The sequence below is a fragment of the Trachypithecus francoisi genome, unplaced genomic scaffold (genome assembly GCF_009764315.1).
Source record: "Trachypithecus francoisi isolate TF-2019V2 unplaced genomic scaffold, Tfra_2.0 Lachesis_group1, whole genome shotgun sequence".
NCBI classification, from domain to species: domain Eukaryota; kingdom Metazoa; phylum Chordata; class Mammalia; order Primates; family Cercopithecidae; genus Trachypithecus; species Trachypithecus francoisi.
Window position 1 is genome coordinate 158,387,479 of NW_022681454.1, and position 26,750 is coordinate 158,414,228.

Sequence of the window (26,750 nt, forward strand, 5' to 3'; positions counted from 1 at the left end):
TGGGGAAACTCACTATGTCTACTTTATCTTCCGTGAATATCAAATCATATTTCACCACATAAAGGTTAGGATGACTTTATCAGTTTTATTAAAGCTGTAAATTTTGCTTTTAAAACCTGCCAAAGCCTGTGCTTCTAGAATCCTCTAACAACAAATTCACTTTTTTCCCTTCTTTCTCTGCATAGTCCTCCAGCCAGTCTGACCAATAGGATACTCCACGTAGAGCATGTGTGAAAATTGTCCTGTGATTCCAAACAGCAGAGTGGTATTTCTGTTTTTCTATCTGGATTCACACTTGGCACAGTGCTGTAGTTCAGAAAGAAAAACTGCACATCTAAGAATCACAGTTCCAGGCAAGGCTGTTGGAGGCTTTGGTCTTACAGACATGAAAAAGTTGCTTTCAGTCGCTTGACGTTTTCGACTCAGGAACCCCAAACTTGTGCCTTCTGTTCTCATTCTTTGTTAAGGCCTCCTTCTCCAGCCTCTGTGTAACATGATCTCAGCCCTCCTGAGCCTGGATTCCCCCATTGCCTCACTCCTCCCACTGCCCTCACTATGCCTTGTGGGAACCTCTCCAGAGGATACTATCTCCTGAATGGAGACTGTTCCTTCAGATCTTTCAGCTTTTGCTCTGAATATTCCATCCAAATACATTCTCTTTGTCTTCTTTTCCACCTGTTGAAATCCTATAGATCTTTTAGGGACCAGGCTGAATTCACATGCTTCATTCTCCTCTAATGCATCTAATCACCTTTCCTCCTTTCTCCATACTCCTTTAGCACTTTGCATCCCTTTTCCCTGTCTATCTCTCTCTCTACTTTAAATGCTCATGATCATCCTGATCCTCCCAGCACCTGTCTCTGTCTTTCCAATACTAGCCATAGCAAACAAATTGCTTAAAAAGCTCACGTAGGGCCGGACGCAGTGGCTCACGCCTGTAATCCCAGCACTTTGGGAGGCCAAGGCGGGTGAATCATGAGGTCAGGAGATCAAGACCATGCTGCCTAACGCGATGAAACCCTATCTCTACTAAAAATACAAAATTAGCGGGTGTGTGTTGGCAGGCTACTCAGGAGGCTGAGGCAGGAGAATGGTGTGAACCTGGGAGGCGGAGCTTGCAGTGAGCTGAGATTGCGCCACTGCATTCCAGCCTGGGCAACAGAGCCAGACTCCATCTCAAAAAAAAAAAAACTCAGGTTAGGCCAGGTGTGGTGGCTCATGCCTATAATCCCAGCACTTTCAAAGGTCAAGGCAGGTGGATCATCTGAGGTCAGGAGTTGGAGACCAGCCTGACCAACATGGTGAAATCCTGTCTCTACTAAATACAAAAAATTAGCCGGGCATGGTGGTGCATGCCTGTAATCCCAGCTACTTGGGAGGCTAAGGCAGGAGAATCACTTGAACCTGGGATGTGGAGGTTGCAGAGATTGCGCCATTGCACTCCAGCCTGAACAACAAGAGCAAAACTCAGACTCAAAAAAAAAAAAGGAAGCTCACATTAGAAAGAAAAAGAAAGATGATTTACAAGGTGAGGCATAGAATTTGCATATGGATTATGGAGCTGAAAAAGACATGGAAGTCAAGGAGTTTGGTGCATGTTCTAGGAATAAACCAAATACCAGTGGCTGTATCATAATAAGTCCTGAGGCTTCCTCACCCAGGTGACACTCAAAGACTTAAAGACTTAATATTTTATTTATTCAATTAGCCAACCAGTATCCTTTGCAAGTCAAGGCCATTTTATAAAACCTGAACAATATGTTCATCAAATCTTTGTAATTAGGGAACTATATTTCCAAAACCAAAATAAAATCCAAAAGACTCACTCACACTTGCATTTTCCAACATTACTAAGGAAATAAGAAAAAAAAATTAGGAGACTAGACCACTGATAACAATGGAAATGTCGGTCATGGAGAAAATTCCTTCTTTTTTCCCAGTCATTAATGACAATTCTGGGCACAAAGATCATGAGGTCTGTGTATTTCCTTAGCACCTAGAATACTACCTGGGACATGACAGGTCTTAAGTATATGTAGAATAAATGTTTTAGGAGAAAAATTGATAAACTGTGGTTCTCAATTAAGTGTGGATGGCAAGGCAGAGAGAGAAGTGTAGAGCAACCACCAGTTTGGAGCTGGAACAGCAGAGTGGATGTTGGAACTGTTGATTAAAGGCATTAGTAGCAGAAAAAGCGTGGGTTCTACAGGTAAGACTGTTGGTTTGGCTTTAGATATGTGTTGAACTTGCGAGAACTTTGATCCCAATAGAGATGTCTGTTAGCTAATTGATTACTCAGGTCAGGAGCTTAGGAGAGAGGTGGCAACCAGAAATTAAGGCATAGTCTCATGGTTGCAGACTGCTAGCTCACAGACTTGTCTAGCCAGCACAACATTATTTATATTTTTGTGTCATTTGAAAACTTTAACAAACAAGAAGATTTCACATAAAAATCCAGATTTTCGGCTTCTCTTTAAAAAGCTGACGATCTAGTAAAGTTATACCTACCTTCCCTCAAGCTATCAAAGAGCGGGGGCTGAGAAATGGCTTTTCCCTTACATGGAAATGTCCCCTCAGTCACCACAGAACCTTCATTTCATGTTGTTCTCCCCATGCCAAGGGTTCCGGGTACCATTGCCATCCTGTTTGTGTGGTTATTCTTAGAGGAGAGCTAAGAAAAATGAAATCTTTCTCTATCATATTTATTTAAAGTGGGAAAATTAAAAGTACCAAGACTAGAAAAAAAAAATTCTTATACTTATCCAACATCTTTGTTGTGTTACCAATCTAGCTTCTGAAGGCATTCGACATTGTGACCTCTGACACAGTTTCAAGAGTTGTCTGAGTTACTGTCGTGATACTCAGCTTTGAGTTTCATTGCCCAGAACCTCAGCAGCAGATGGTTCTCTCTCAGAAGAATACAGTGGTCTTGGGGTCAAGTTCTGTTCTTTGTTCAGCATTTTCCTTGACGCCATTGCCAACCATTTTTACATCCTTGTTAAGCTGGTAGTTCATTCATAATAAAATTATATATATTGATGTTTTTCTGGTGATATCAATGATGAATGCAGGTTAAACTGTTACTTGCTGGGGTAAATAAGGAAGCACTAACAGTGAGCTAAAATTAAGTCATGCTTATTTTAGTAACTATAGAACTTGTGAACCTGTAAGAAATGTCACCTCTCTATGTGGCACAGACTTGTTTACAGAATTCTAAAACCCCTTAGATCAGTCTTCGTTGCCTACTCCCAACCTTGATTCTTAGATACTTAGATAATACTAATGCCTTCTCCTAGAATCCTAAAATAAACTATCCTACTGTTCTGAGAAAATAAATTTTAAAAGCCTCCTTGAGTTGAAGAATGAAGCACATGTTGCATAAGGAGGAAGCACCAAATAGCTTTATTTAATAGAAATGAACAAACAACTTACTCTACTTGGGTTCAACACTGTAATTCTGCTGTGAACTTGCTATCATTCTCTGGATAAGTTAATTAATCTTTCTAAACCTTTCTGTAAAATGGGGGTTAAACAATAGCTGAATAATCTACCTCTCAGAACTGTGGGAACTAATATGTAAAGGACTTTATAAAAGCATATGACATTTTTCAAATTTTGATTGTCATTTCGTTTTCTGGAGATAACAAATGACATATGTTGAGTCTACTTTGTGTTCAAGCCAATCTTTTGTCAGCTTACCTTTGGTTTATTAATACTACATTGGTTGTTGAACTAAAACAGAGGCTTTTCATGGGTGTTTGATAAGAAAATATTACCAAGAAAGTTGTTTTTACATTAAAACATTCGTTCAAATGGTCACTTTTTTAGCTTCCCCTTGTTATCTCTTAGTACTGACTTTACATCTAGTATTTTGATCATTTTCCTAAAAAGTCTTCCCTTCAGCGGCTGGGAGTTAGTGCAGCTTACTAAAAGATTAAAAATAACTAAACATTGCAAATAAAGGTCTGTGCTGTCACCCAGGTGATAGGAATTGCAATGGTGCCCCCTTGCGAGGATGTTCTGTCAATGCACCTCACAGACGAATGGATGCAATGTGTTTTTGGAGGATATTCTCAGCACTAATATGAGTTAGATGAATTCTGTGGCTCTTTATAAATGTAAGAAGCTCCCAGGTACGGCTGTCATTGACCACAATTCTCTTAACTTAGCCAACAATGCAATTAGAAGTGGACTTTTATTATAGTATTTCTAGAGTTTTATTTGTACTCGACTGTGTCTGTAATTGGTTGCCAGGAAACAGAAGTTTTTAAAATTATATTTCAATTTGAATTTCAATTAAATTTAATAAATACATATATATGAATCCTCACTTGTCTACTTTTTAGAGGGAATAATAGGCACTACTAACTATTACTTGTCCACCAAGTACAAAGCAATGGACTTCATATAAGATTTTTGAAATATAATTTGTTATGTCTATCAGATATTAACTTCCCATTTCACTTAAAAGGAAACTGAAATTCAGAGAGGTTATTCAAATTCATGTAATAGTAAGTGACAAAGCTGGAAATCAATAAATCTTTGAGTCCTGTTAATTAAAGCATTAAAAGATATATATGTGTGTGTGTATGTATATCTCCTATATAGATAGTGCTCAAAACACTTATCATCTAAAAAGTGATAGCAAATTAAAAATCCCAGCACCTTGTGTTGATTGATGTATATAAGGTACTTTGGAAGCACTTGACCCAGACTGAGGAAACCAGGGATGTCTTCTTAGTAAAGATGACACCTGAGTCCAGACAGGAAGGATGAAGAGGAGTTCTGCAGGTAAAGTAGGAAGAAGGTAGGTTGCTCCTGTCTCAGGCTAAAGCCTAGATCTGTTCTATTCTGTGATTAGTACGATGAGGTGCAGGTCCATCTAGTAAACAAAAATATGAGTCTTTTCTAAAGGATCAAAATTTGTTTCTCTCTTACATGAGAGAAATCCAGTGATGGATAATCTATAGCTGTTCTGGCAGATCTGTGGTGTTTTTAGGAACCAGCCTCCTATCTTTCTGTCCCACTCTCCACACTTAAGAATTCAAGTCTAGGCCGGGCGCGGTGGCTCATGCCTGTAATCCCAGCACTTTGGGAGGCCGAGACGGGCAGATCACGAGGTCAGGAGATCGAGACCATCCTGGCTAACACGGTGAAACCTTGTCTCTACTAAAAAAAAAAAAAAATACAAAAAACTAGCTGGGCGAGCTGGCGGGCGCCTGTAGTCCCAGCTACTCGGGAGGCTGAGGCAGGAGAATGGCGTAAGCCCGGGAGGTGGAGCTTGCAGTGAGCTGAGATCCGGCCACTGCACTCCAGCCTGGGCGACAGAGCGAGACTCCGTCTCAAAAAAAAAAAAAAAAAAAAAAAAGAATTCAAGTCTAAGGGCTCCTGAAAGATATAGAGCTCCAACCATCACCTCCCCTGTTCAGTCCTAAGGAGGAGGAAAGGAAAGAGGCACAAAAAGAACACCCCCCAACACCGAGTCTACACTCATTTCAATGTCTTCTCCTAAGTTGCATGCATTGTCATATTGTTGGCCAAAGCATAGATATACGGCTATACCCACTTGCAGAGGTGGCTAGAAATGTCTTTTATTGTATGCTGCAGTGTGCACAATTAAAAAGTAGGAAGAAGAAAAAGGAAGATAATAAATGGATAGGCTAGCAGCTTCCCTCAGACCCCAAATCCCATACTTCTACACACTAGTATTGTCCCAGGTAAAAATGTTTAGGTAATTAATAAAAGAGAATAAATGAATTACAGCAAACAAATGTCAAAGGAGAAGAAGTATTTTTCAATGATCAAATGAAATATTACAACAAAGAAAACTTAGATTATGTTTGTATTTGTCTCTCTCCCAAACAAAAAAAGCAACATTGAATACCTGGAGTATATCTGCCTAAAAAATAATGTCTCAAACTTAGACATTCATTAGTAAACAAGAGGTCCTTCATTATCCAATTTGAGAAAGTATCTAAGTAAATTATTAAAAATCTGTTAATGTGAGGCTAGGCTTTTGGTGGAAACCTCAAAAACACCAATAGCTTATGTTAATATAGTTGTTTTGGTTAAAAAAAAAAAAGTCACTTTCACATAATTTTTTTCTTTTTCAGAGATTTTGCAGAATATATTACCTAGTCACAACTTTTAAGTATTCTTTAAATCTTAAATACATGCCTGATAACATCTACTTGAAAAACACAGACCCACTGGAAATTTATCCCAAAAAAATCGATATTTATACTTTCAGGATAGATACCAAACTGCCAAGTCATCCCTGATGTTGAATTACACCTAAAACACAGAATCTGAAAACATGCATGTGCTAAATGTATAATTATTTAAGTCACTAATGAGGGCACGACTGCCTGCAAGGTGTCTAAAACCTGCTTTTTGACATTGGAAGCTCTGTGTGATTTTATGCCTGACGTGAGGTTCTGCTACGTGGCCTGGTTATTTACAGCTGGAGGCAGTATCTCTCCTCAATTTATTCCTGCCTCCTGAGGGGAAATGTGTTAGCTGGTGTGAGAGTCAAACTGCTGAAACATTTTTATTAGTGACAGATACTTTTAATAAGGTAAAAATGGCTACAGATTTGCATTGGTTTTCTATTGCTGGGCAAAAATTACTAGAAGCATGGAGGCTTAAAACAAAACTGATTTAGTGGCTCTCGTTAATGTGTTAGAATTTTAGGACAACATGACTGAGTTCTCTACTCAGGGTATCCCAAGGCAGAAATAAGGTATCATCTGGACTGAGTTCTCTTTGGGGCTCTGGGAGAAAATCCAAGTCCAAATTGATTCCTGGTGTTGACAGAGTTCAGTTCCTTGCAGTTGTAGGACTGAGGTGTCCATTTCCTTGCTGGCTCTCAGCCGGGGGTCACTCAGCTCCTAGAGGTCACCCTCAGTTCTGTGCCACGTGATTCCCTCCATCTTTCAGCCAGCAATGATGTGTCAAATCCTTCTCACTTTTCCGGTTTCTAACTTCCTTACTGTGACAAGCTGGACAAAAGTGGTCCAGCCCACTTGATTTTCATCATCTAATCATGGGAATAAAATCCATCCTATTCTCAGTTCCAGGGATCATTCAGGATGTATACGGGGGTGAGAAGTCTTAGGAGCTGTTGAGAATCTGCCTGCGTAGGAGCTGCTCAGAACTTGAATGGGGAGGGAATTCTAGGCTGAGAATGGCAAATCTCTCTTGGGATTTTAATCCTAACATTAATAGCAAATAGTAAATTTTCCTAGATAAACCAGTGCTGAAATGTCTCTTTCCTGTGCTGGCAAGTATCCATTCTCTACTTTTTCTGATTGCTCTGAATTAAATGAAGTTTTAAATACCCTAGAAGGACTGAAAGAGATTTGCTTGAGATTCGTTGTCACCTGGGGCTTGGGTCTAATAAAGCAGGAGATTGAGTTGTTTGTTACCAATTTCCAAACGGTATCTCAAAGAGCAGTTAAATATCTGATTATCTGATTATTGGATAAGTGTCATCCCCTTGATAAGCCTACAAAGCAGGTAAAAGAAATACTTTTGTTTTAGGTTCCTTAAGGCACCCACCAGAGCCCAGAGACTAAGCTTCTACACCAAGAGACGACTCCCTTCGTGAGTCTCAGTTTCTGTTTGTAATTTTCTTTTCTTTCTTTTTTTTTTTTTTTGAGGCAGAGTTTCACTCTTGTCGCCCAGGCTGGAGTATAATAGTGCAATCTCGGCTCACTGCAACCTATGCCTGCCTCCCGGGTTCAAGCAATTCTCCTGTCTCAGCCTCCTGAGTAGCTGGGATTACAGGCATCCACAACCATGCCTGGCTAATTTTGTATTTTTAGTAGAGATGGGATTTCACTATATTTTGGCCAGATTAAAGAGCCTTCTGGGTTCAAGAGATTCCTGCCTTAGCCTCCCAAGTAGCTGGGATTACAGGCATGCACCACCAGGCCCAGCTAATTTTTTGTATTTTAGTAGAAATGGGGTTTCACCACGTTGGCCAGTATGGTCTCGATCTCCTGGCCTCGTGATCCACCCGCCTTGGCCTCCCAAAGTGTTGGGATTACAGGCGTGAGCCACTGCACCCAGCTGGTATCATTTTTATCTAGTAGATTACTCTTGAAATTTCATGATGTGATGTTGGTGAAGTGTTCCTGTCTGTATTACTGGTTTCCTGGTTTTGCAAAGGAATTTGGTAACAGGTACCTAGAATCTGACAAGGACTTCCTCCTTAACTGGGTACTTGTCAGGCTCCTCTAAGCATTCTTCTTGACCAGGCCTCATCCTTGGCCGACTGAGTCCAGTTTTACAAGAGTCCTGAGAAGCCAGTTTAGCAAGAATGCCTCCTATAATTGATCAAGTTTCTCATTTTCCCCAGTTGTTGATATCTAATCAAGTTCCTCAGTAACTTTTCACTCACTGATCCCACCCTGCCTAGTGGCCATCCACCCCAGGGTGCCTTGGCTGTATTTAGAATCCAGTTTTGTACTGAAGTCGCTCTCCTGTACTGCAGTAACTTGACAGAATAAAATCTGTCTTGCCATTTTTAACAAATGTCTGTTGTAATTTCTCTTTGGCAAGTCCAAAAATACTAAACAAACTTTGACTAAAAATTTTTATCTCTGGGAGTTTGTCTTAAGGAAATAATTTGGAGTCAAGTAAAAAGATTTATTTATGAATTTGATGGTAGTGAATAAAATAGCAAAGGAATGGGAACAGGTAATTGATTCTTAAAATACTCAACACTAGGGGGATGAATGACCTTACCAACATGGAGCAACCCAGTGATATATACTGTATTAATAGATAGAGTTATGAATATATATAGTTATAGTGGCATTTTTAAAACTGGAAGTTACTCAATACAAAAAGAGAGGTGAAAGACATAATAATTATATATAATATGTGGACCCTGTTTGAAATATTTAAACAAAATAAATGTAAATAATATATTTAGGGAACAATAAAGGAATTTTGAATATGAACCAGTTATCGCATTATGTAAATGTGTTTTACATTCTATGTTACAAAAAAAGTTCTTAATTTTTAGAAATGTAAAATGAACTAGAAGCGAAATATCATGTTATCTGAGATTTGTTTTAAAATTCTCCTGCAAAGAAAAAATTAGATGAACTATTAAGGAAATCTGTTAGTAGTTATTCTATTTAGGTATTCCAGTTTTCTGTTGCTTTTTAACAAACTATCCAGAAACAGGGTCTTAAGACAGTAATAATCCTTATTTTGCTCAATAATTTGGAAGTTGACTCAAATCAGTTAGGCAGGTGTCTCTCAGGGTTTCTCCTGCAGTACTGGAGAAAGTACTGGAACTGGGTCATTCTTCACTCAAACAAATGGGAGCTGCAAGAGCTGAAACTCTTCAAATGTGTCCCTTCCCTCCTCCTCTTCTCCTGCCTTCTCTCTCCCCCTCACCCCAAGGGGTTTCTCCACTTGGTCACCTCAGGGAAAACCAACTTCTTATATTGTAACTAAGGAATCCCAGAGTAAGTGTGGCAAAAAAAACCAGCAGAAATTGTATGTTGTTTTTAAGCTATTTTTTGAAATTATGTAGCATCACTTCAGTTTTACTCCAAACACAAAAGTCCACTCAGGTCAAGAAGAGGGATCCAACTATTGATGGGGGCGTGGCAAGGTCACATTGTAAGAACAGCATGTGAGGTGAAAGTTACTGTTCCAGTCATCTTTTTTTTTGTTTGGATTTGTTTTGTTGTGATGCAGAGTCTCCCTTTGTCACCCAAGTTGGAGTGAAGTAGCACCATCTCGGCTCACTGCAACCTCCGCCTCCCGTGTTCAAGTGATTCTCCTACCTCAGCATCCCAAGTACCTGGAATCACAGGCATGCAGCCACCACTCCCGGCTAGTTTTTGTATTTTTAGTGGAGATGGGGTTTCACCATGTTGGCCAGGCTGGTCTCGAAATGCTGACCTAGAGTGATCCGCCCACCTCGGCCTCCCAAAGTGCTGGGATTACAGGCATGAGCCACTGCCCCCGAACCCAGCCATCTTTGAAAAATAGTATTGCCACACGAGGTGATGAGTATTTGAAATTCGTCACAATATTCTTTTAAATATTTTTACCTTTTTACTTTTGACTTTTTTTTGGAAAAAAAAAAGACCAAAAGGAAATGTATCAAAATATGCACAGTAATTCTATTAAATAGTTTAATTCTAATTTAATAATTAATTTAATTCTAATTTAATTCTATTTTTAATAGAATTCTATAACTTATAATAAATTCTATAATTTAATTCTAATTTAATTCTATTAATAATTGTTTAACCTCTTAAATATTACTTCTGTTACTTAATAAAAATAAATAATTTCAAAGAATGGTTCTCTTAATTCCTTCCCAATAGCTAAACATAGCCAGGATATCCTAATATTCTAAAAAATAAACCACAATAAACATCATCACTAAATGCTATAACCATTTCCTTATTTTACATCTTTTTCCTTTTTCTGTTCTAAAGTTGGAGCTGAGAGAGCAAATATTTTTATCCCAGCTTGGATAAGAATCAGATTTTACTTAAGCCAGGAGCCCAGGATTGGTGGATTAGTTAATATGTAAATTATCTAAAATGCTGTGCAAAACTTGGTGAACATGCATCAGTGCATCTTAGAGAAGAGAGGATTGGCAGGGTGCGGTGGCTCACGCTTGTAATCCCAGCACTTTGGGAGGCCGAGCTGGGCAGATCATGAGGTCAGGAGATTGAGACCATCCTGGCTAACATGGTGAAACCCCATCTGTACTAAAAATACAAAAAATTAGCCAGGCATGGTGACATGCACCTGTAGTCCCAGCTACTCAGGAGGCTGAGGCAGGAGAATCATTTGAACCCAGGAAGCGGAGGTTGCAGTAAGCTGAGATCATGCCACTGTACTCTGCCTCAGAAGAAAAGCAATAAAAAAGAAGAGAGGATCTATAGTTTCTATCAGTTCTGAGATAAACAGTTTAAGAATCACAATTACTCTTGTTGCAAAATATGTTTAACATTTTTCCCAGCTCTGTGGATTCATGGAAAGCATATAGATCACATTTCTACATCTCTGACCATTTATTTTCTCTTCATCATTCCTTACCTCATTCACATCCAGATGTACAGATTATACTTGCCAGCTTCTCCCTAGAGCCACAGGGTCATATGTGAACATAAGACTCTAGCTATCCTTTTAATAATACCCAAAGAGTATTCACAAGTCCTGGACTCTGTGTCTTTAAATCTGGGTATTTAAGGAAGAATATTCCTGGATGCTATTTCCTCCTACCCAATGCTACACTGATCTATATTTTGTTAACATTTGGTTCTACTCAAAAATCATCAAATTAGCATTTTTGCCAGTTTTTTTGTGTGTTTTCTGCCGAGACCAACTTGATCAGGGAGACCCTAATCCAGTAGCACTAGAGGAATTCAAGACACACACACAGAAATATAGAGGTGTGAAGTGGGAAATCAGGGGTCTCACAGCCTTCAGAACTGAGAGCTCCAAACAGATTTACCCACGTATTTATTAACAGTAAGCCAGTCATTAGCATTGTTTCTATAGATATTAGATTAACTAAAAGTATCCCTTATGGGAAACGAAGGGATGGGACGAAATGAAGAGATGGGTTTGACTAGTTATCTGCAGCAGGAGAATGTCCTTAAGGCACAGGTCGCTCATGCTATTGTTTGTGGTTTAAGAACACCTTTAAGCGGTTTTCTGCCCTGAGTGGGCCAGGTGCTCCTTGCCCTTATTCCGGTAAACCCACAGCCTTCCAGCGTGGGCGTCATGGCCATCAGGAACATGTCACAGTGCTGCAGAGATTTTGTTTATGGACAGTTTTGGGGCCAGTTTATGGCCAGGTTCTGGGGGGCCTGTTCCCAACAGTTTTCTTTTCCCAAGAGGTTTAAGACAGTATTTTTAATCAGATTTTTCCGCAGTTTTATTATGTTATGTTCTTTTGTTTCTCTCAGATCTTTCAGGGATGAATATCAGGTTCAAGTGATTTGACTTATATCCTACTACCTCTGATTCTAAGTTGGATAGTATTTATATTGTTTTGCAAGAGAGAAGTTCAGGAATTTTTTGTAGCCATTAGTTTGCTCTTATTATAGAAAAAATATAATCTCATGAGGAATTTTAAAAAATTGAGAAAAAAGGACAAGCATGTGGTTTCTAAGAATGAATGTTCTCAGAAACCCAGCAAGAAACTCATGCTGATGGCTCCCAGTCACCTTGCCTAACTTCTTGGGCAAGTCCATTTGCTTCTGCACTTTAGCTACTATGGACGCACCATTAACCTCCTAGTCTGTATCCCCAGATCTCACACAGATAGATGCTCATCTGCAATCTCTTATCTGCAATTCCAAAATTTAAGAAGTGCTGAAATACAAATGTTTTTCCATAACTCATTTTGCATTCAAAAATGACTTAATCTGAATTCACTTGGTAATAAAACTTGATCTGTATTGATGTGAGGCTGCTTTAAATTACTGTTTTTTCCTCTTAAGGAATCATAGGGTTAACTGTAGAACTGTTACTGTGTTTGACAACCAGGTGCTCTCCCAATCCTCCTTTGAGAGTTTTACATAACGTAGGGTTATCTATCATTTAAACTGTCTAACATAGAAATATCTGAATATAAAGCACATCTAGAGCCATAAGTTTCCTATAAAGGATTGTAGATCTATCCTGGGCAACACGCCAAAACGCCATCTCTATAAAAAATACCAAAACATTTAGCCAGGCATGGTGACACATCCCTATAGTCCCAGCTACTCTGGAGACTGAGGTGGGATGATGGCTTGAGCCCAGGAGGTCAAGGCTGCAGTGAGCCAAGATCATGCCACTGTACTCTAGCCTGGCAACAGAGGAAGACTCTTTCAAAACAAAACTACAGAATTGTAGATCTAAACTAACATTTCATTTAACATATTCAGTCTAAATAATTTCAATCATGAAAGCACTCTAAAGGCATTTTACCAAGTAATGAGATAGAAAAATATGAATTAACTTCTTAGAGGGAATGTTTTAATAAAATAACAATCTCAAGATTAGATGTCTTTATTAAGATCTAAGAAAAATCTGAAAAAGAGTAATAATCATAGCTAACATTTATTGAACCCTGATAAATTGCTAGACACTCTATTAATTTACATGTATCTACATTATTTCATTAATTCCTCTAAACTACAATGTGAAGTAGATATTTCTATCATACTTTCTCTATAAATGAGAAAACTGAGGCACAGAATAGTTAACATACAAGGATACATTTACAAGTGGTTGAGATAAAATCTAAATCTACGTAATCTGACTCCAGAGCCTCTACATCAAACCTATGTGGTATATTGGCTCAATAATAATAGGAAACCAGCCCTAAAATGTATTAAAATACTACAGTGATGAACAGTTTAGTGCTGGCACAAAAATAAACAGACATGCTGAAACTAGTAAGATTTCCATGAGTGTTCCAGTTTTCTACTACTGCACAATAACCACAAAACGTAGTGGCTTAAAAATGTATATTATCTCTAATGGTTTTGTGACTTGGCTGGGCTCAGCTAGGTAATTCTTGTTTAGAGTTTTTCATGTGATTGCAGTCCAATGATGGCTGGAGCTAGAATCATCCAAAGGCTCATCTGGGATAGATGTCCAAGATGGCCGACTCACATGGTTGGCAGCTGATGCTAGTGTTAGCTGGGACTGTAAACTGGAACACCCACACAAGGCCTCCCCATGTGGCTTGGGTTTTTCACAGGATGACCGCTAGGTTCTACATGGGAGCATTCCATGAATGAGTGTCCTAAGAAACGCAGGCAAAAGCTGTAAGACATCATATGGCCTAGCTTCCAATGTTCCAGAACATCTCTTCTCTCCACATTCTATTGGTCTAGCAGGTCACTAAGTCTAGCCCAGATTCAAGAAGAGGGTAATTTGACACTACTTCTTGATACAAGATACAGCATATGCACACAAGGAGGAAAACGATGGTGGACATCTTTGGATACTAGTTACCAAGGTTCACCTTCTGGTCGCCACAATTTACATTTGTCCCATTAGCAAAATGGGCTTGTCACCATTCTCAAGAACCCTATGATGATATGGCATCAGCTCAAAGTCTAGGATCTACTCATTTAAATCCGACCCAGGTACAGTTGCAGGTGCAGTTCATTGGGTATAACTCTTCAATATGTCTCTTCTCAGGCTGAAGAACTGTGTACTAAGTGTCTACACACTACATGCAATGATGATGCAGAAATATAATAAACAACAATTTTCCAATTTTCCTCAAAAACAAGAGGATGGGGCAAAGGGGACTAGTCAGAAGACACATAGCAGTCTCTGATTTACAGCAATTCTTAGGTCCTGGCAGGCTTATGTCACTAGTTTCTTCATAAGGGAGTCATTCCTGTGGCTCTTGGTTCTACCCTCTGGACTTTCAGCTCTTCATTTTGAATCAATCTTCTTTCTTTTTAAGAAATGATTAATGTTTTATAACTTAATAGCTTTCCCAAATTGCTTCCTAACTAAAGAAGTTTGGGAACTCTAAAAACTTTTTTCTTTCTGAACTATTTCTGTCCTTTCAATCCAAGCACATTGTACTTCAAATGGTACAACCCTCTTAAAAACTTAACAACTTCCCTACTAATCTTACTGGGGTTCACTCCTTTGTACAAAAGCCACACACACAATCTCTTTAAGACAGGCCTTGTTCACTACCATGGCCCAAGAGTCACAGTTCTTTGGGTCAAATGCCCTTAGGACTTTGTTCACTTGAGACGATCGACAAGGCACCCCCTTGAGTCTTTCTGAAAACTCAGTAGGTGGTTACAGATGCATGCTTAACTCTATTTTCACCCTAACATCACATCAGTGTTACTGGAAATGCCCTAGATTTATTCTTTGCCCAGAAGCCCTTTCTTTTTTTTCTTTTCTTTTTTGAGACGGAGTCTTGCTCTGTCACCCAGGCTGGAGTACAGTGGCGCAATCTCGGCTTACCGCAACCTCTGTCTCCCAGGTTCAAGCGATTCTCCTGCCTCGGTTTTATGAGTAGCTGGGATTACAGGTGCATGCCACCATGCCTGGATAATTTTCGTATTTTAGTCGAGACAGGGTTTCACCATGTTAGCTAGGCTGGTCTCGAACTCCTGACCTCAGGTGATCCGCCCACCTCAGCCTCCCAAAATGTTGGGCTTACAGGCGTGAGCCACAGTGCCTGGCCTGCCTTTTCTTGAGAAAATTTTACTCTCTGGAAACGGTTCAAAACTTAACAGTAACGGTATCCTCCCCCTCCCCCCACCTTTTTAAAAGTTCATCCCTCTCTAGCCATTACTTTAGCATATGAGACTAAAAGAAAGAAGGTGGCAATTTCAGTATTCTATGTGGACACCTCCTTAACCAAACCCATTAGTTCATTTCGACTTCCTATATTTCTCCTGGCAACATTGTTACCAATCTTTCTAACGTTGTATAACAAGGATCTGCTTTTCTCCAGCTTCCACTGGTAATTCCTCACTGTCCCTCAGGTTGTCACTAACAGTCTCCTCAAGGCCCTATTGCCCCTTGCCTGCTGCCTAGTCCCAAAGCCAATGCCACAAGTTTTAAGTCTTTATTACAGCAGCATCCCAGTTTCAGTGACAATTTTTGTTGCATGCATCTAATATTGTGTAACAAATCAACCCAAACTTAGATGTTTAAGGCAACAATTTATTATTACCTCTCATAGCCCCAGAGACATCAAGTACAATGGATGGATGAGGTGCCATATTGAGAAAAAGGCCACTCCAGTCCCTTTTTTCCATTTACTACAACCACCACCCCTGAGAATGATGCCTGTCAGGCTAGAAATTGGAGGCTTTCTATGTGGGGAAACTGGAAATTGATGAGTCCAAGAAAAAAGAGCTCTAGATTAACACTTGGTAATCTCACACTCTTACGCCTAGGTTCCTCTCAAATCTCCCTATAGTAAAACCCAGCAGCTGATGAACCCTGCTACTCTTGAAGTGCCTCCAGGCAACACTCTTAAATATGATTAGCCAGTTACAAATCACAAGACATTTGTAAACAGTCTCAAGCATGAAAGGAGAGACTAAGGTAAGTAAATCAAAAGAACTCAAAGAAAAGAGAGTCAACGCATTGCATAACACTGTGAAAAACAAAGACTGTTAAAAAACCTATAGTTAATAAGCTTGAGGATAAAACAATACTTCAAGCAAGAAAAAAGTTGCTACCAACAAAGAATATCCAGGGGTAGAGTGGCCAACCATCCCCATTTGCCCAGAACTGTCTCAGTTTTAGCTCTGAGAGTCCCACATCCCAGGAAAATTCTTAGTCCCAGGCAAACCAGGAGGGTTGGTGACCCTGCTGAAAAGTGGGAATGCTTTACTAAATTAAGGACATGATAGCAGAAATAAGAAGCTATTTGAAGGGTTGACAAATAAAGTTGAGGATAAAATGCAGGAGTAGAATGAAAAGACAAAGAAAAAAATGGGAAAAAATATTTTTTGAAAACAGAGAATCTATCTAGGAGGTAGATCATTTGGATAATAGGAGTTCTTGAAAGAGGAAATAGAATACAGAAGGGAAGAAGCTATCAAAGAACTAATACAAGGACATTTTCCACACTGGAAGGACCCAAGTTTTCAGACTCAAAGGGCTCACTGGAGGCCCAAAACAGTGTTTGGAAAAAAAAGAATGGCAATGGGGACTTTCCTCAAGAGTGTTAAGAGCTGTAGGAGTGAATAAACAATTCTTAAAGTGGAGAAGGAGAGGAGGGGTGTAAATAGAAAGTGAACATATCAAATTCAAAGGACTTGAATGGAATCAGAAATCCAAATGACATATTTAACTACTCAACAGCAATGCTGCAGCTTTAATCAATAGAAGATCATACCTTTAAAGTTCTGAAAGAAAATCATGTCCAACAGAGATGTCTATAGCCAGTGCACCATAATAAATGTACAAGGATAGTTTCTGCATCATTGTTTGTACAAGCAAAAACCTATATACAACCTAAATACCTACTGTTAGAGATGAAAGAAATTATAGCATATTTTATAACATTCAGATCATTTAAAATAATTTATTCACCAAATTTCATTGAAGAATGAAATCAATGTATATGTACTGACATGGAAAGAACTCCATCATATATTAGGCTTCTAGAAAAAAAGTTTCAAAATGTACAGTATTAGGTACTTTTTATAAAAGAGCATAAACACACACACACACAAACAGTATAGGAAGAGAAAAATCTCAGTTATTAGTGACTATTTTTGGGACACAGAACTTAGAAGTCTGGCTGTTAGTTTTTGTTTTATACAGTTCTACAGTAGTCAGATTTTTTTCTTAGATGGCCAAATTGTTTTTAAAACAATGCACATACTTTATTTCTTTGGGATGACAGCACCATCTAGTGGTCTATGTTAACTTAACTTTTAGAATATTTTTAACTTTAAAGTGATATTTAATAATATTTTCATATTAAAATAAAAACAAGTAACTACAGCACAGGGAAAAATATTTTAATATGACATTTGAAAGAACAAGCCCTCATAATTATTAATAGAGTTTATGTCTTAGAATGATCTCCAACATGTATCAAATGCAAAAATTAAATACAAAAAATGTTTTAAAAAATCTACTATTTGTGCTAAAAAATACTCGGCTAAAAAAAAGCAGAATATTTTTACATATTAGATTATATGTGCATAAAATGTTTCTGGAAAGACACATACACATACAAACTAGAGACATTAGTTATCTTTAGTAAGGATAACTGGATGGCTGAAAAATAGGAATAACAACAGAATTTTTCTGTATATCTTTTTGAATCTTTAAAATTTGAACTTTGTTGGTATAAAATTTAAATTAAAACAAAGTTCATATCCAAGGAAAATTTGCTCTGTGCTGCTTTCAGATACTTATGTTATAAACTCTTTGCTATTCTTTATAGGTCTTATTTGTACCACGTGTTAAAGTAAGTTTTTCTTGAAATAAAACACAGAGGGACACAGAACCAAATTATTTGTTTAGGGTCCAGGTCCAGAAACTGTCTTAAAAGAAACATCCTGAGAAAAACCAACTACAGAAAGCATTCTACTCTCAGAGAAAACAAGATTGCCACCCACCTTACCTCCTCAGCACCAAAGATTCCAGATTCCCTAATTGAAGATGAGAGATATCTCATCTTCAGAGACTGATCACTATTAAAAGAAACATGTACAAACTTCTAGAATAGAAAGCTGTGATCACTAAGACCACTAATGCATTATCAAGAACAACGGATATTGGACCAACCTTGTTTTTCTAGAGTTAATTTACAGTAATCAACACAATAGCATAACTGGCTGTCAATGATGCCTTGATAGTGTCTTTATAATGATGTGTGATTATATAGAAATATTGAATAGATAGTAATGTCCACATGACAGTGGTTGAGTATCATAACCAAGGAATGCCAATTAATACATTTAAATCAAATTGTAGATGTCTAGTGCTGTCTTCCATTCATGTTTTTAACAGTTGTGCCAGTAACTTCACAGTGTTATCAAGTCAATAGGCTTATCGAATTTGTGAAAAACATAAAGCTTTGAGAGAGAGAGATATGCATCATATAACAGAGTTAGATGGACTTGATGTTGTAAAGAAATGATTAAAATAGAATTTAGGACACAGGAATGTAAGGAACTACACTTGTTTTCAAATAAAGCATCTTTACTAGTACAGATAGAGAAAATCTGGATTACCTGTAACAAGTGTATATCAGGGGAATCTGCCCCCAATATTTCAACATAGGTTCTTTCTATTTTCCATAAGGGTTGGCTGACTGAAAAATAAAGAGAGACAGTACAAAGAGAGGGATTTTACAGCTGGACCTCCAGGGGTGACATCACATATCAGTCGGACTGTGATGCCTGCCTGCGTCGCAGACCAGCAAGTTTTTATTAAGGGTTTCAAAAGGGGAGGGGGTGTAAGAACAGGGAGTAGGTACAAAGATCGCATGCTTCAAAGGACAAAAAGCAAAACTACTAATAATGGTCTAACAAAGATCACATGCTTTTGAGGGAACAGGACAATGGGCAAAAGCAGAACTACTGATAAGGGTCCAACAAAGATCACAAGGCAAAAGGCAAAAGCAGAACTACTGATAAGGGTCTATGTTCAGCAGTGCACGTATTGTCTTGATAAACATCTTGATAGCAGAAAACAGGGTTTGAGAGCAGAGAACCAGTCTGACCACAAATTTACCAGGGTCAAGTTTCCCAACCCTAGTAAGCCTGAAGGTACTACAGGAGACCAGGGCAGATCTCAGTCCTTATCTCAACTGCATAAGACAGACATTCCCAGAGCAACAATTTATAGTCTTCCCCCAGGAATGCATTCCTTTCCCAGGGTATTAATATTAATATTCCTTGCTAGGAAAAGAATTTAGTGATATCTCTCCTACTTGCACATCCATTTATAGGCTCTTTGCAAAAAGAAAAATATGGCTTTTTTTACCTGACCCTGCAGGCAGTCAGACCTTATGGTTGTCTTCCCTTGTTCCCTAAAAATCGCTGTTATTCTGTTCTTTTTCAAGGTGCACTGATTTCATATTTTTCAAACACACATTTTACAATCAATTTGTACAGTTAACACAATTATCACAGTGGTCCTGAGGTGACATACATCCTCAGCTTACAAAGATAATAGGATTAAGAGATTACAAGTGTCAGAAATTATAAAAGTATTATTTGGGAACTGATAAATGTCCATATTAAAATGAAATCTTCACAATTTATGTTCCTCTGCCACGGCTCCAGCCAGTCCCTCCATTTAGGGTCCCTGATTTCCCGCAACAGGTGTAAAAAAAAAAAAAAAAGTGGAAACACTAATTCATTGTATAAAGACATTATCATTTTAATTATATTTTATAATTACATGATATAGAGTGTTGCTGTTATATGTCCTGTTTAAGGAAAGAACATTTTCTAGAATGAAGAGGCAATTTCCTGTTCTGTTGTGTGCTGAGCAGAAGCCTCGTGGATGCCGCACAAGCTTCTGGACACCACACTTTCCAGATGGACACTCAGCAAACTGTAAACAATCTAAATGAAAACAACAAGGGCGTCTAGGAGATGTGAGTTTCCGACATAAGCAAAAGCAAGTAAACGAACTAGCAGATCTATGTTTCACATGGACAGTGTGCCCTCAGATATGCCAGTCGTTCTTGAGGAAGTAGAAACATCAGTGTACCTTGGAGGGTAAAAATAAACTCTGTTGGTAGAAATTTCAGAGAAACAAAATTTGCTTTAATGTAAGTTGATATTTTCTCATAGTCATAACTCTAAAAAGATGGAAAGGACTACTTCAAGAAGTAGTGTATTTTCCCCAAACTAGAAAGCTCAAGCAAAAGGAATAAACTGCTATGTGGAAATGCTGGAAGGCCACACCTAATTGCACTGGTTACACTCTCCAGTAAGCTTTGTTGGTACTATTGCATTAGGAAGACAGCATTCAATATTTCACCTTTAAGTAAGGTGTTAGTTCTAGGTTTTTATTCCTTATCAGATTGAGGAAGATTCCTTCTATTCCAAATTTGCTGAGGATTTTCAGCATGAATTACTGTGAGGAGGTTGATATTAGAATCTCATAGAACCCTATATTGCTGACTAACATGCTCTATGAGTTTCCCTATCTCAGCCTCTCTTGCTTTTTTAGACACCAGTGTGCTATTTCTAATATATGGCGAGAAATGAGTTTTATACATTCCAGATTTTATAAACTAGAGAACTTTTAAAAATCTAGATAATTATACATTCAGTATGTATGTGAATTTTTAAAATGTCGACTTAATTTTTTTTTTTTTTTTTCACATAAGACTGAAGGGGAGGAGACAACTGTTTCTCAGAGTTTAAAAAATGACAAAAGTTGGTCAGGTGTGGTGGCTCACGCTTGTAATCCCAGTACTTTGGAAGACAAGGCAGGTGGATCACCTGAGGTCAGGAGTTCAAGATCAGTGTGGCCAACATGGTGAAACCCCATCTCCACTAACAGTGTAAAATTAGACGGGTGTGGTGGTATGTGCCTGTAATCCCAACCACTCAGGAGACTGAGGCAGGAGAATAACATAGAACCTGGGAGGTGGAGGTTGCAGTGAGCTGAGATCACACCACTACACTCCAGCCTGGGCAACAGAGTGAAACTCTGTCTCAGAAAAAAAAAAAAAACACAAATGTTGGACATCCAGGCTGCAACACGTGGTCAAGTTGTCCAGGTGGAATTCATTCTCAGCCCTCATCCTTACCATTACTGATAGTTCACTTCTTCCCTTTTTATTTTTCCCAGCTGAACTAAAAGTAGAAACTAAAAATGAAAATAATGATTAACAAAAAAAGCAAAGGAATAAGATCTCCTTATTGTGAAGAGCAAAAGGGCCATTTAATATACAACAATAAAAACCAAGACAAGGCTGGGCGCGGTGGCTCACGCCTGTAATCCCAGAACTTTGGAAGGCCGAGGCGGGCAGATCATGAGGTCAGGAGATCCAGACCATCCTGGCTAACACGGTGAAACCCCATCTCTAATAAAAATACAAAAAATTAGCCGGGCGAGGTGGCGGGTGCCTGTAGTTCCAGCTACTCAGGAGGCTGAGGCAGGAGAATGGCGTGAACCCTGGAGGCTGAGCTTGCAGTGAGCCGAGATCGCGCCACTGCACTCCAGCCTGGGCGACAGAGCAAGACCCCATCTCAAAAAATAAATAAATAAATAACGAAGACAAAAGCTGACAAGTAGCTATGAAGCCCCAAGATAAACTGCAGTTGAAAAGTTAATTGTTTACCAAACTCTCATGTGTTCCGCTTGCCTGTTATCATTAAAGACATTAAGGAATACTATAGAAATTGACCTGTGTTCAGACACGTCACTCCTATAAACCACCTGTTGAATATCTTGTTTGTCAGCCAAAGCACAATCATTGTTTGCTCAGAACTGTGTATAGTAGTGGTATTTACAGCCGGTTGGGTGACAGCAAAAGTAAATAACTACGTTTCATTAGTTTCCTGTTTCCTTCTTGATCCTTCACAAGGGAAGATTTCCTTTTTTAGAGGTACAGATTCCCCTTGGTCAAGTCCTGATTAACACTCCAGCTAAGAGATTAGTAAACCTTGGTTAGTGAAGTGGCATCAGGAAGCGCCTACATTTTCATGGCCTGGTAGCTCTCAGTGAAAATGTTTGTTAACAGACACAGGCCATTCAGTCCCGAATCCCAAGACACTGAAGACTCTGTTTGAATCGGACTCACGGGTTCCTTCCTAGCCACTCTCAGGAACAGGAATGCTTCTGGTAAGTTTTTATAAATCCCCTATTTTATTTACCTCAAAACTCTTTTTTTTTACTAATGCATATTGACTAGAAATGTAATATTTAATTGTCACAGTTAAGAAATTTTACTTATTGTTCTTTCCTGGAGATTTTTTTTTTTTTTTTTTTTACTGTTTAAAAAAAATGGCTAAAGAGGGAAGGAAAATTTTCCATTTTGTAGAACAACTCCCCCTCAGAATATTTTTCTTCTCTTTTGCTATGTTTGGTTTATTTGTCCTAGTTTTGTTTTTTCCCAAAGCCAGAAGATATGTATTTTTATTTAATTCCACGGTAGAATTAACCACATTAAATTAAATCATACGATTTCCCTTGGTTCTTGTACTTTTCTACTGCTGAAAATAATGGTACCATATTTTGGTGAAAGCAAGAAATAATTTCAAGGGAAATATTTTTAAGGGATATAGTTAAATAATTATTTATTTTAAGTTTAAGGTTAAAAGCAGATAAATGACAGTATTTCCTCCTATTTCTAAAGCCTTTTAATAACATAAATCTGATGATAGAAATCTTTTTCTATCATCCATAGCCACAGCCAGGCACAGTGGCTCGCGCCTGTAATCCCAGTACTTTGGGAGGCCAAGGCAGGCAGATCACTTGAGTTCAGGAGTTCAAGACCAGCCTGGCCAAAATGGTGAAACCCTGTCTCTACTAAAAATGCAAAAATTAGCTGGACACGGTGGTGCGTGCCTGTAATCCCAGCTATTCGGGAGGCTGAGGCAGGAGAATCACTTTAACCCGCGATGCAGAGGTTACCGTGAGCCGAGATAGCGCCATTGCACTCCAGCCTGGGCTACAGAGGGAGACTCTGTCTCAAAAAAAAAAAAAAGAAAGAAAGAAAGAAAAAAAATCTGTGGCCAGCATTGTTTTGTTCTAGATATTCAACCTGCAAATCTAAGCTGAAATATTATGGGATATGCCTTGAAAATTGAAATTGAATCAAACTGATGTTATTGACTTGCCTTTTGTCCCATGTGAGAAAATATAAAAAACACACCCAGTCTCACACCAGTCTCTGGTAGGACAGAGACTAGCAATTATGTCATCAACAATTTTAAAAATTCTTTGGAATGCAGTAGTAGCAAAGCCTTTTAGTTCCCAACACTTTGTTATGAAAATTGTTCAAACATAGAGAAAAATTGAAATAATTGTATCATGAACACTCAAATGCCTTCCATGTAGATTGTAAAATTAACATTTTGCTTTATTGGCTTCTTTACATATTATCTAATATCCATCTGTCTGTACATCCACTGATTCATCTTTATTTTTATGATACCTTTTAAAGTTGAAGACCTCAGTAAACTTTACCCCTAAGCATTTAGGAAAGTATATCACTAACTAGAAGTCGATACTTGTTTAACTATTTTCTCGAAATAAAATTCAATTAGAGTGAAATGCACAAATCATTAGTGTTATGATTCAATGAATTTTGATGGACATATACATCTATGTAATCCAAACCCCCGTCAAGATATAGAGAACATCTCTGCACATGTATCCCAGAACTTAAAGTAAAATTTGTTTAAAAAGGAAACTTTAAAAAATAATAATAATATAAACAAATAAAAAGATATGCAGATCATCGATATAGCTCCAGATCTGGAATGCTGTTTCCTTCCTCCACCTAATCAGTTCCTAGCCCTGCCTCCAGATGTAATCTTCCTCTCTACATAGCATGTATGCTCAATGTTTTCTTCAGATTCATTTGTCTTGCTGTGTGTACCACAAAATCATCCTTTTTAATGTTGAGTAGGATTCCATTATATAAATATGTAATTTGTGTATATCCATTCTCTTGTCCATGAAGCCTGAGTTTTGTCCAGTTCTTGGCTAGTATGAATCAGCCTGCTATTGGAGATAAGTGTTTCTCTGAACATATGAACATATGTTTTCAGTCTGTTGTGGAACTTCTAGGTCATACTGTAGTTACAGTTTATTTTATACACTTCCAGAGATTTTTTTCCAAGGAGCTGTATCATTTTAACACCCTAATATTGTATGAACATTTCAGTTACTGCACATCTTTGCCAATCTTAGGGTTTTGGCTTTAATTTTAGCTATGTTGGTGGTTAGGCAATGCTATCTTATTGTGATTTTATTTGCATGTGTCTGATGATGAATGTTGTTCAGCATTTTCTCTTAGGTTTATTGGTCATTTGCATATGTTCCTTTGTGAAATGTCTATTGAAATATTTGGGCCATTTTTTAAAACTTGGATTGTCTTTTTGTTATTGACTTGGAGGAGTTTTCATAAGCATATATTGTCGATACAAGTTCTTGGTCAAATAGGCATTTTGTTAATATTCTCCCCCAATCTGAGCCTTGCCCACTTATTTTCTTAATGAAGCATTTTGATGAGCACTAGCTTTAAATTATGAAAGGTCTAATTACAAATTTTTGTTTGGTTATTAATTTTCATGTCCTATCTTTAAAAAGTCTTTTTTTTAACCACTAAGTTATAAGGACACTCCACTATGCTTTTTTCTAGAAGTCTTATTGTTTTAGCTTTTACATTCCGTTCTAAAACTATGTTGAATTTATTTTTCATATATTGCTGAAGCAGAAATAGAAGTTCCTTTTTTTCTTATAAATATCTCATCGTTCCACTACCGCTTTCAAAAAACCATTTTCTTTTCATTACTGAATTGCTTTGGAGCCTTCGTAGGAAATCAAATGTCATAAAGGGTCGATCTTAACTTTGAAATCTTTATTTAGTGCTACGAATCTATTTGTCGCCACTTACACAAATACTATTCTCTTTTGATTACTAAAGTTTTATAGTAAGTCTTGAAGTCAGATAGTTTGAGTCTTCCTACTTTGTTCTTTCTCAAAAGTTTGGGTGTAGCTTTCGCATTTCCTTAGACAGTTTAGAATCAGCTTGTCAATTTCTACAAAAAAAGCATGATAAGATTACAACTATAATTGCCTTGGATTTATAGGTTAATCTGGGAAACTTAACAATATTGAGTTTTTCAATCCATAAATATGGTGTATCGGCCGGGCGCGGTGGCTCAAGCCTATAATCCCAGCACTTTGGGAGGCCGAGACGGGCAGATCACGAGGTCAGGAGATAGAGACCATCCTGGCTAACATGGTGAAACCCTGTCTCTACTAAAAATACAAAAAATTAGCCGGACACGGTGGCGGGCGCCTGTAGTCCCAGCTACTCGGGAGGCTGAGGCAGGAGAATGGCGTGAACCCGGGAGGCTGAGCTTGCAGTGAGCCGAGATCGCGCCACTGCACTCCAGCCTGGGCGACAGAGCGAGACTTCGTCTCAACAGAAAAAAAGAAAAAAAAAAAAAAGAAAAACTACATATATGGTCATTTCCATAAATACTAACAAGGCATTTGAAAAAAATTAACACTCTTCATGATAAAAATACCAGAAAGTTAAGAATAAAAATGATGTTCCATCTATGAAAAACCTAGAGCTAACACCATAGGTAAAGGTGAACTATTGAGTCCTTTGCCCTTAAGCACAATATTTACTTCAGTCATTTCTATTCAACTTATACCGAAGTGTTTAGCCAATGCAATAAAGTTAGACATAAAAATTTAAAAACCTAAAGATCACAATTTAATAAGTAAAACAAACTCTATTTTTAGTTGATATGATTATTTATGTAAAAAATCCTAAGAATTTTACAAGATTAGAATTTAGTAGCATCTTAGGATACAAGGTCAATATTGAAAAACCAATTGTGTTTCTGTATATTGGCTTCAATAATTGTAAAATAAAACATGAAAATTATATTTTAAATAGAGCTCAATAATTTAGAAATAAATTAACAAAACATACTGAAGATACATACACTTAAAACTATAAAATACTGCTGAGAGAAATAAAGTATCTAAATAAATTGAGAGATACACCATATATTTTTTTTTTTTTTTGAGGCGGTGTCTCGCTCTGTCGCCGGACTGGAGTGCAGTGGCCGGATCTCAGCTCACTGCAAGCTCACGCCATTCTCCTGCCTCAGCCTCCCGAGCAGCTGGGACTACAGGCGCCCGCCACCTCGCCCAGCTAGTTTTTTGTATTTTTAGTAGAGACAGGGTTCACCGTGTTAGCCAGGATGGTCTCGATCTCCTGACCTCGTGATCCGCCCGTCTCGGCCTCCCAAAGTGCTGGGATTACAGGCTTGAGCCACCGCGCCCGGCCTTTTTTTTTTTTTTTAGTAGAGACTGGGTTTCACCGTGTTAGCCAAGACGGTCTCTATCTCCTGACCTTGTGATCCGCCCATCTCGGCCTCCCAAAGCGCTAAGACTATAGGCGTGAGTCGCCGCACCCTGCCTCATTATGTAGCTTTTCTGCTTTATTCTGTTAACAGAGAACATTACAGTGATTGAATCCCAAATATTAAGCGGACCCTGGGATAAACCCTACTTACTCATTATAGTAT

The 26,750-nt window shown here is 38.2% G+C and overlaps 1 long non-coding RNA gene across 2 annotated transcripts; it reads left to right on the forward strand.

Annotated features, from left to right (window-relative positions):
• Positions 1-13,885: 13,885 nt before the first annotated feature.
• Positions 13,886-22,311, forward strand: LOC117086082. 2 transcript variants are annotated; one of them, XR_004438195.1, is made up of 4 exons: positions 13,886-14,135; positions 15,930-16,080; positions 19,946-20,107; positions 22,211-22,311. It is a non-coding gene; the product is annotated as an uncharacterized LOC117086082 (long non-coding RNA). The 2 variants fall into 2 exon arrangements; XR_004438196.1 differs by lacking the exon at positions 19,946-20,107.
• The last annotated feature ends 4,439 nt before the right edge of the window (positions 22,312-26,750 follow it).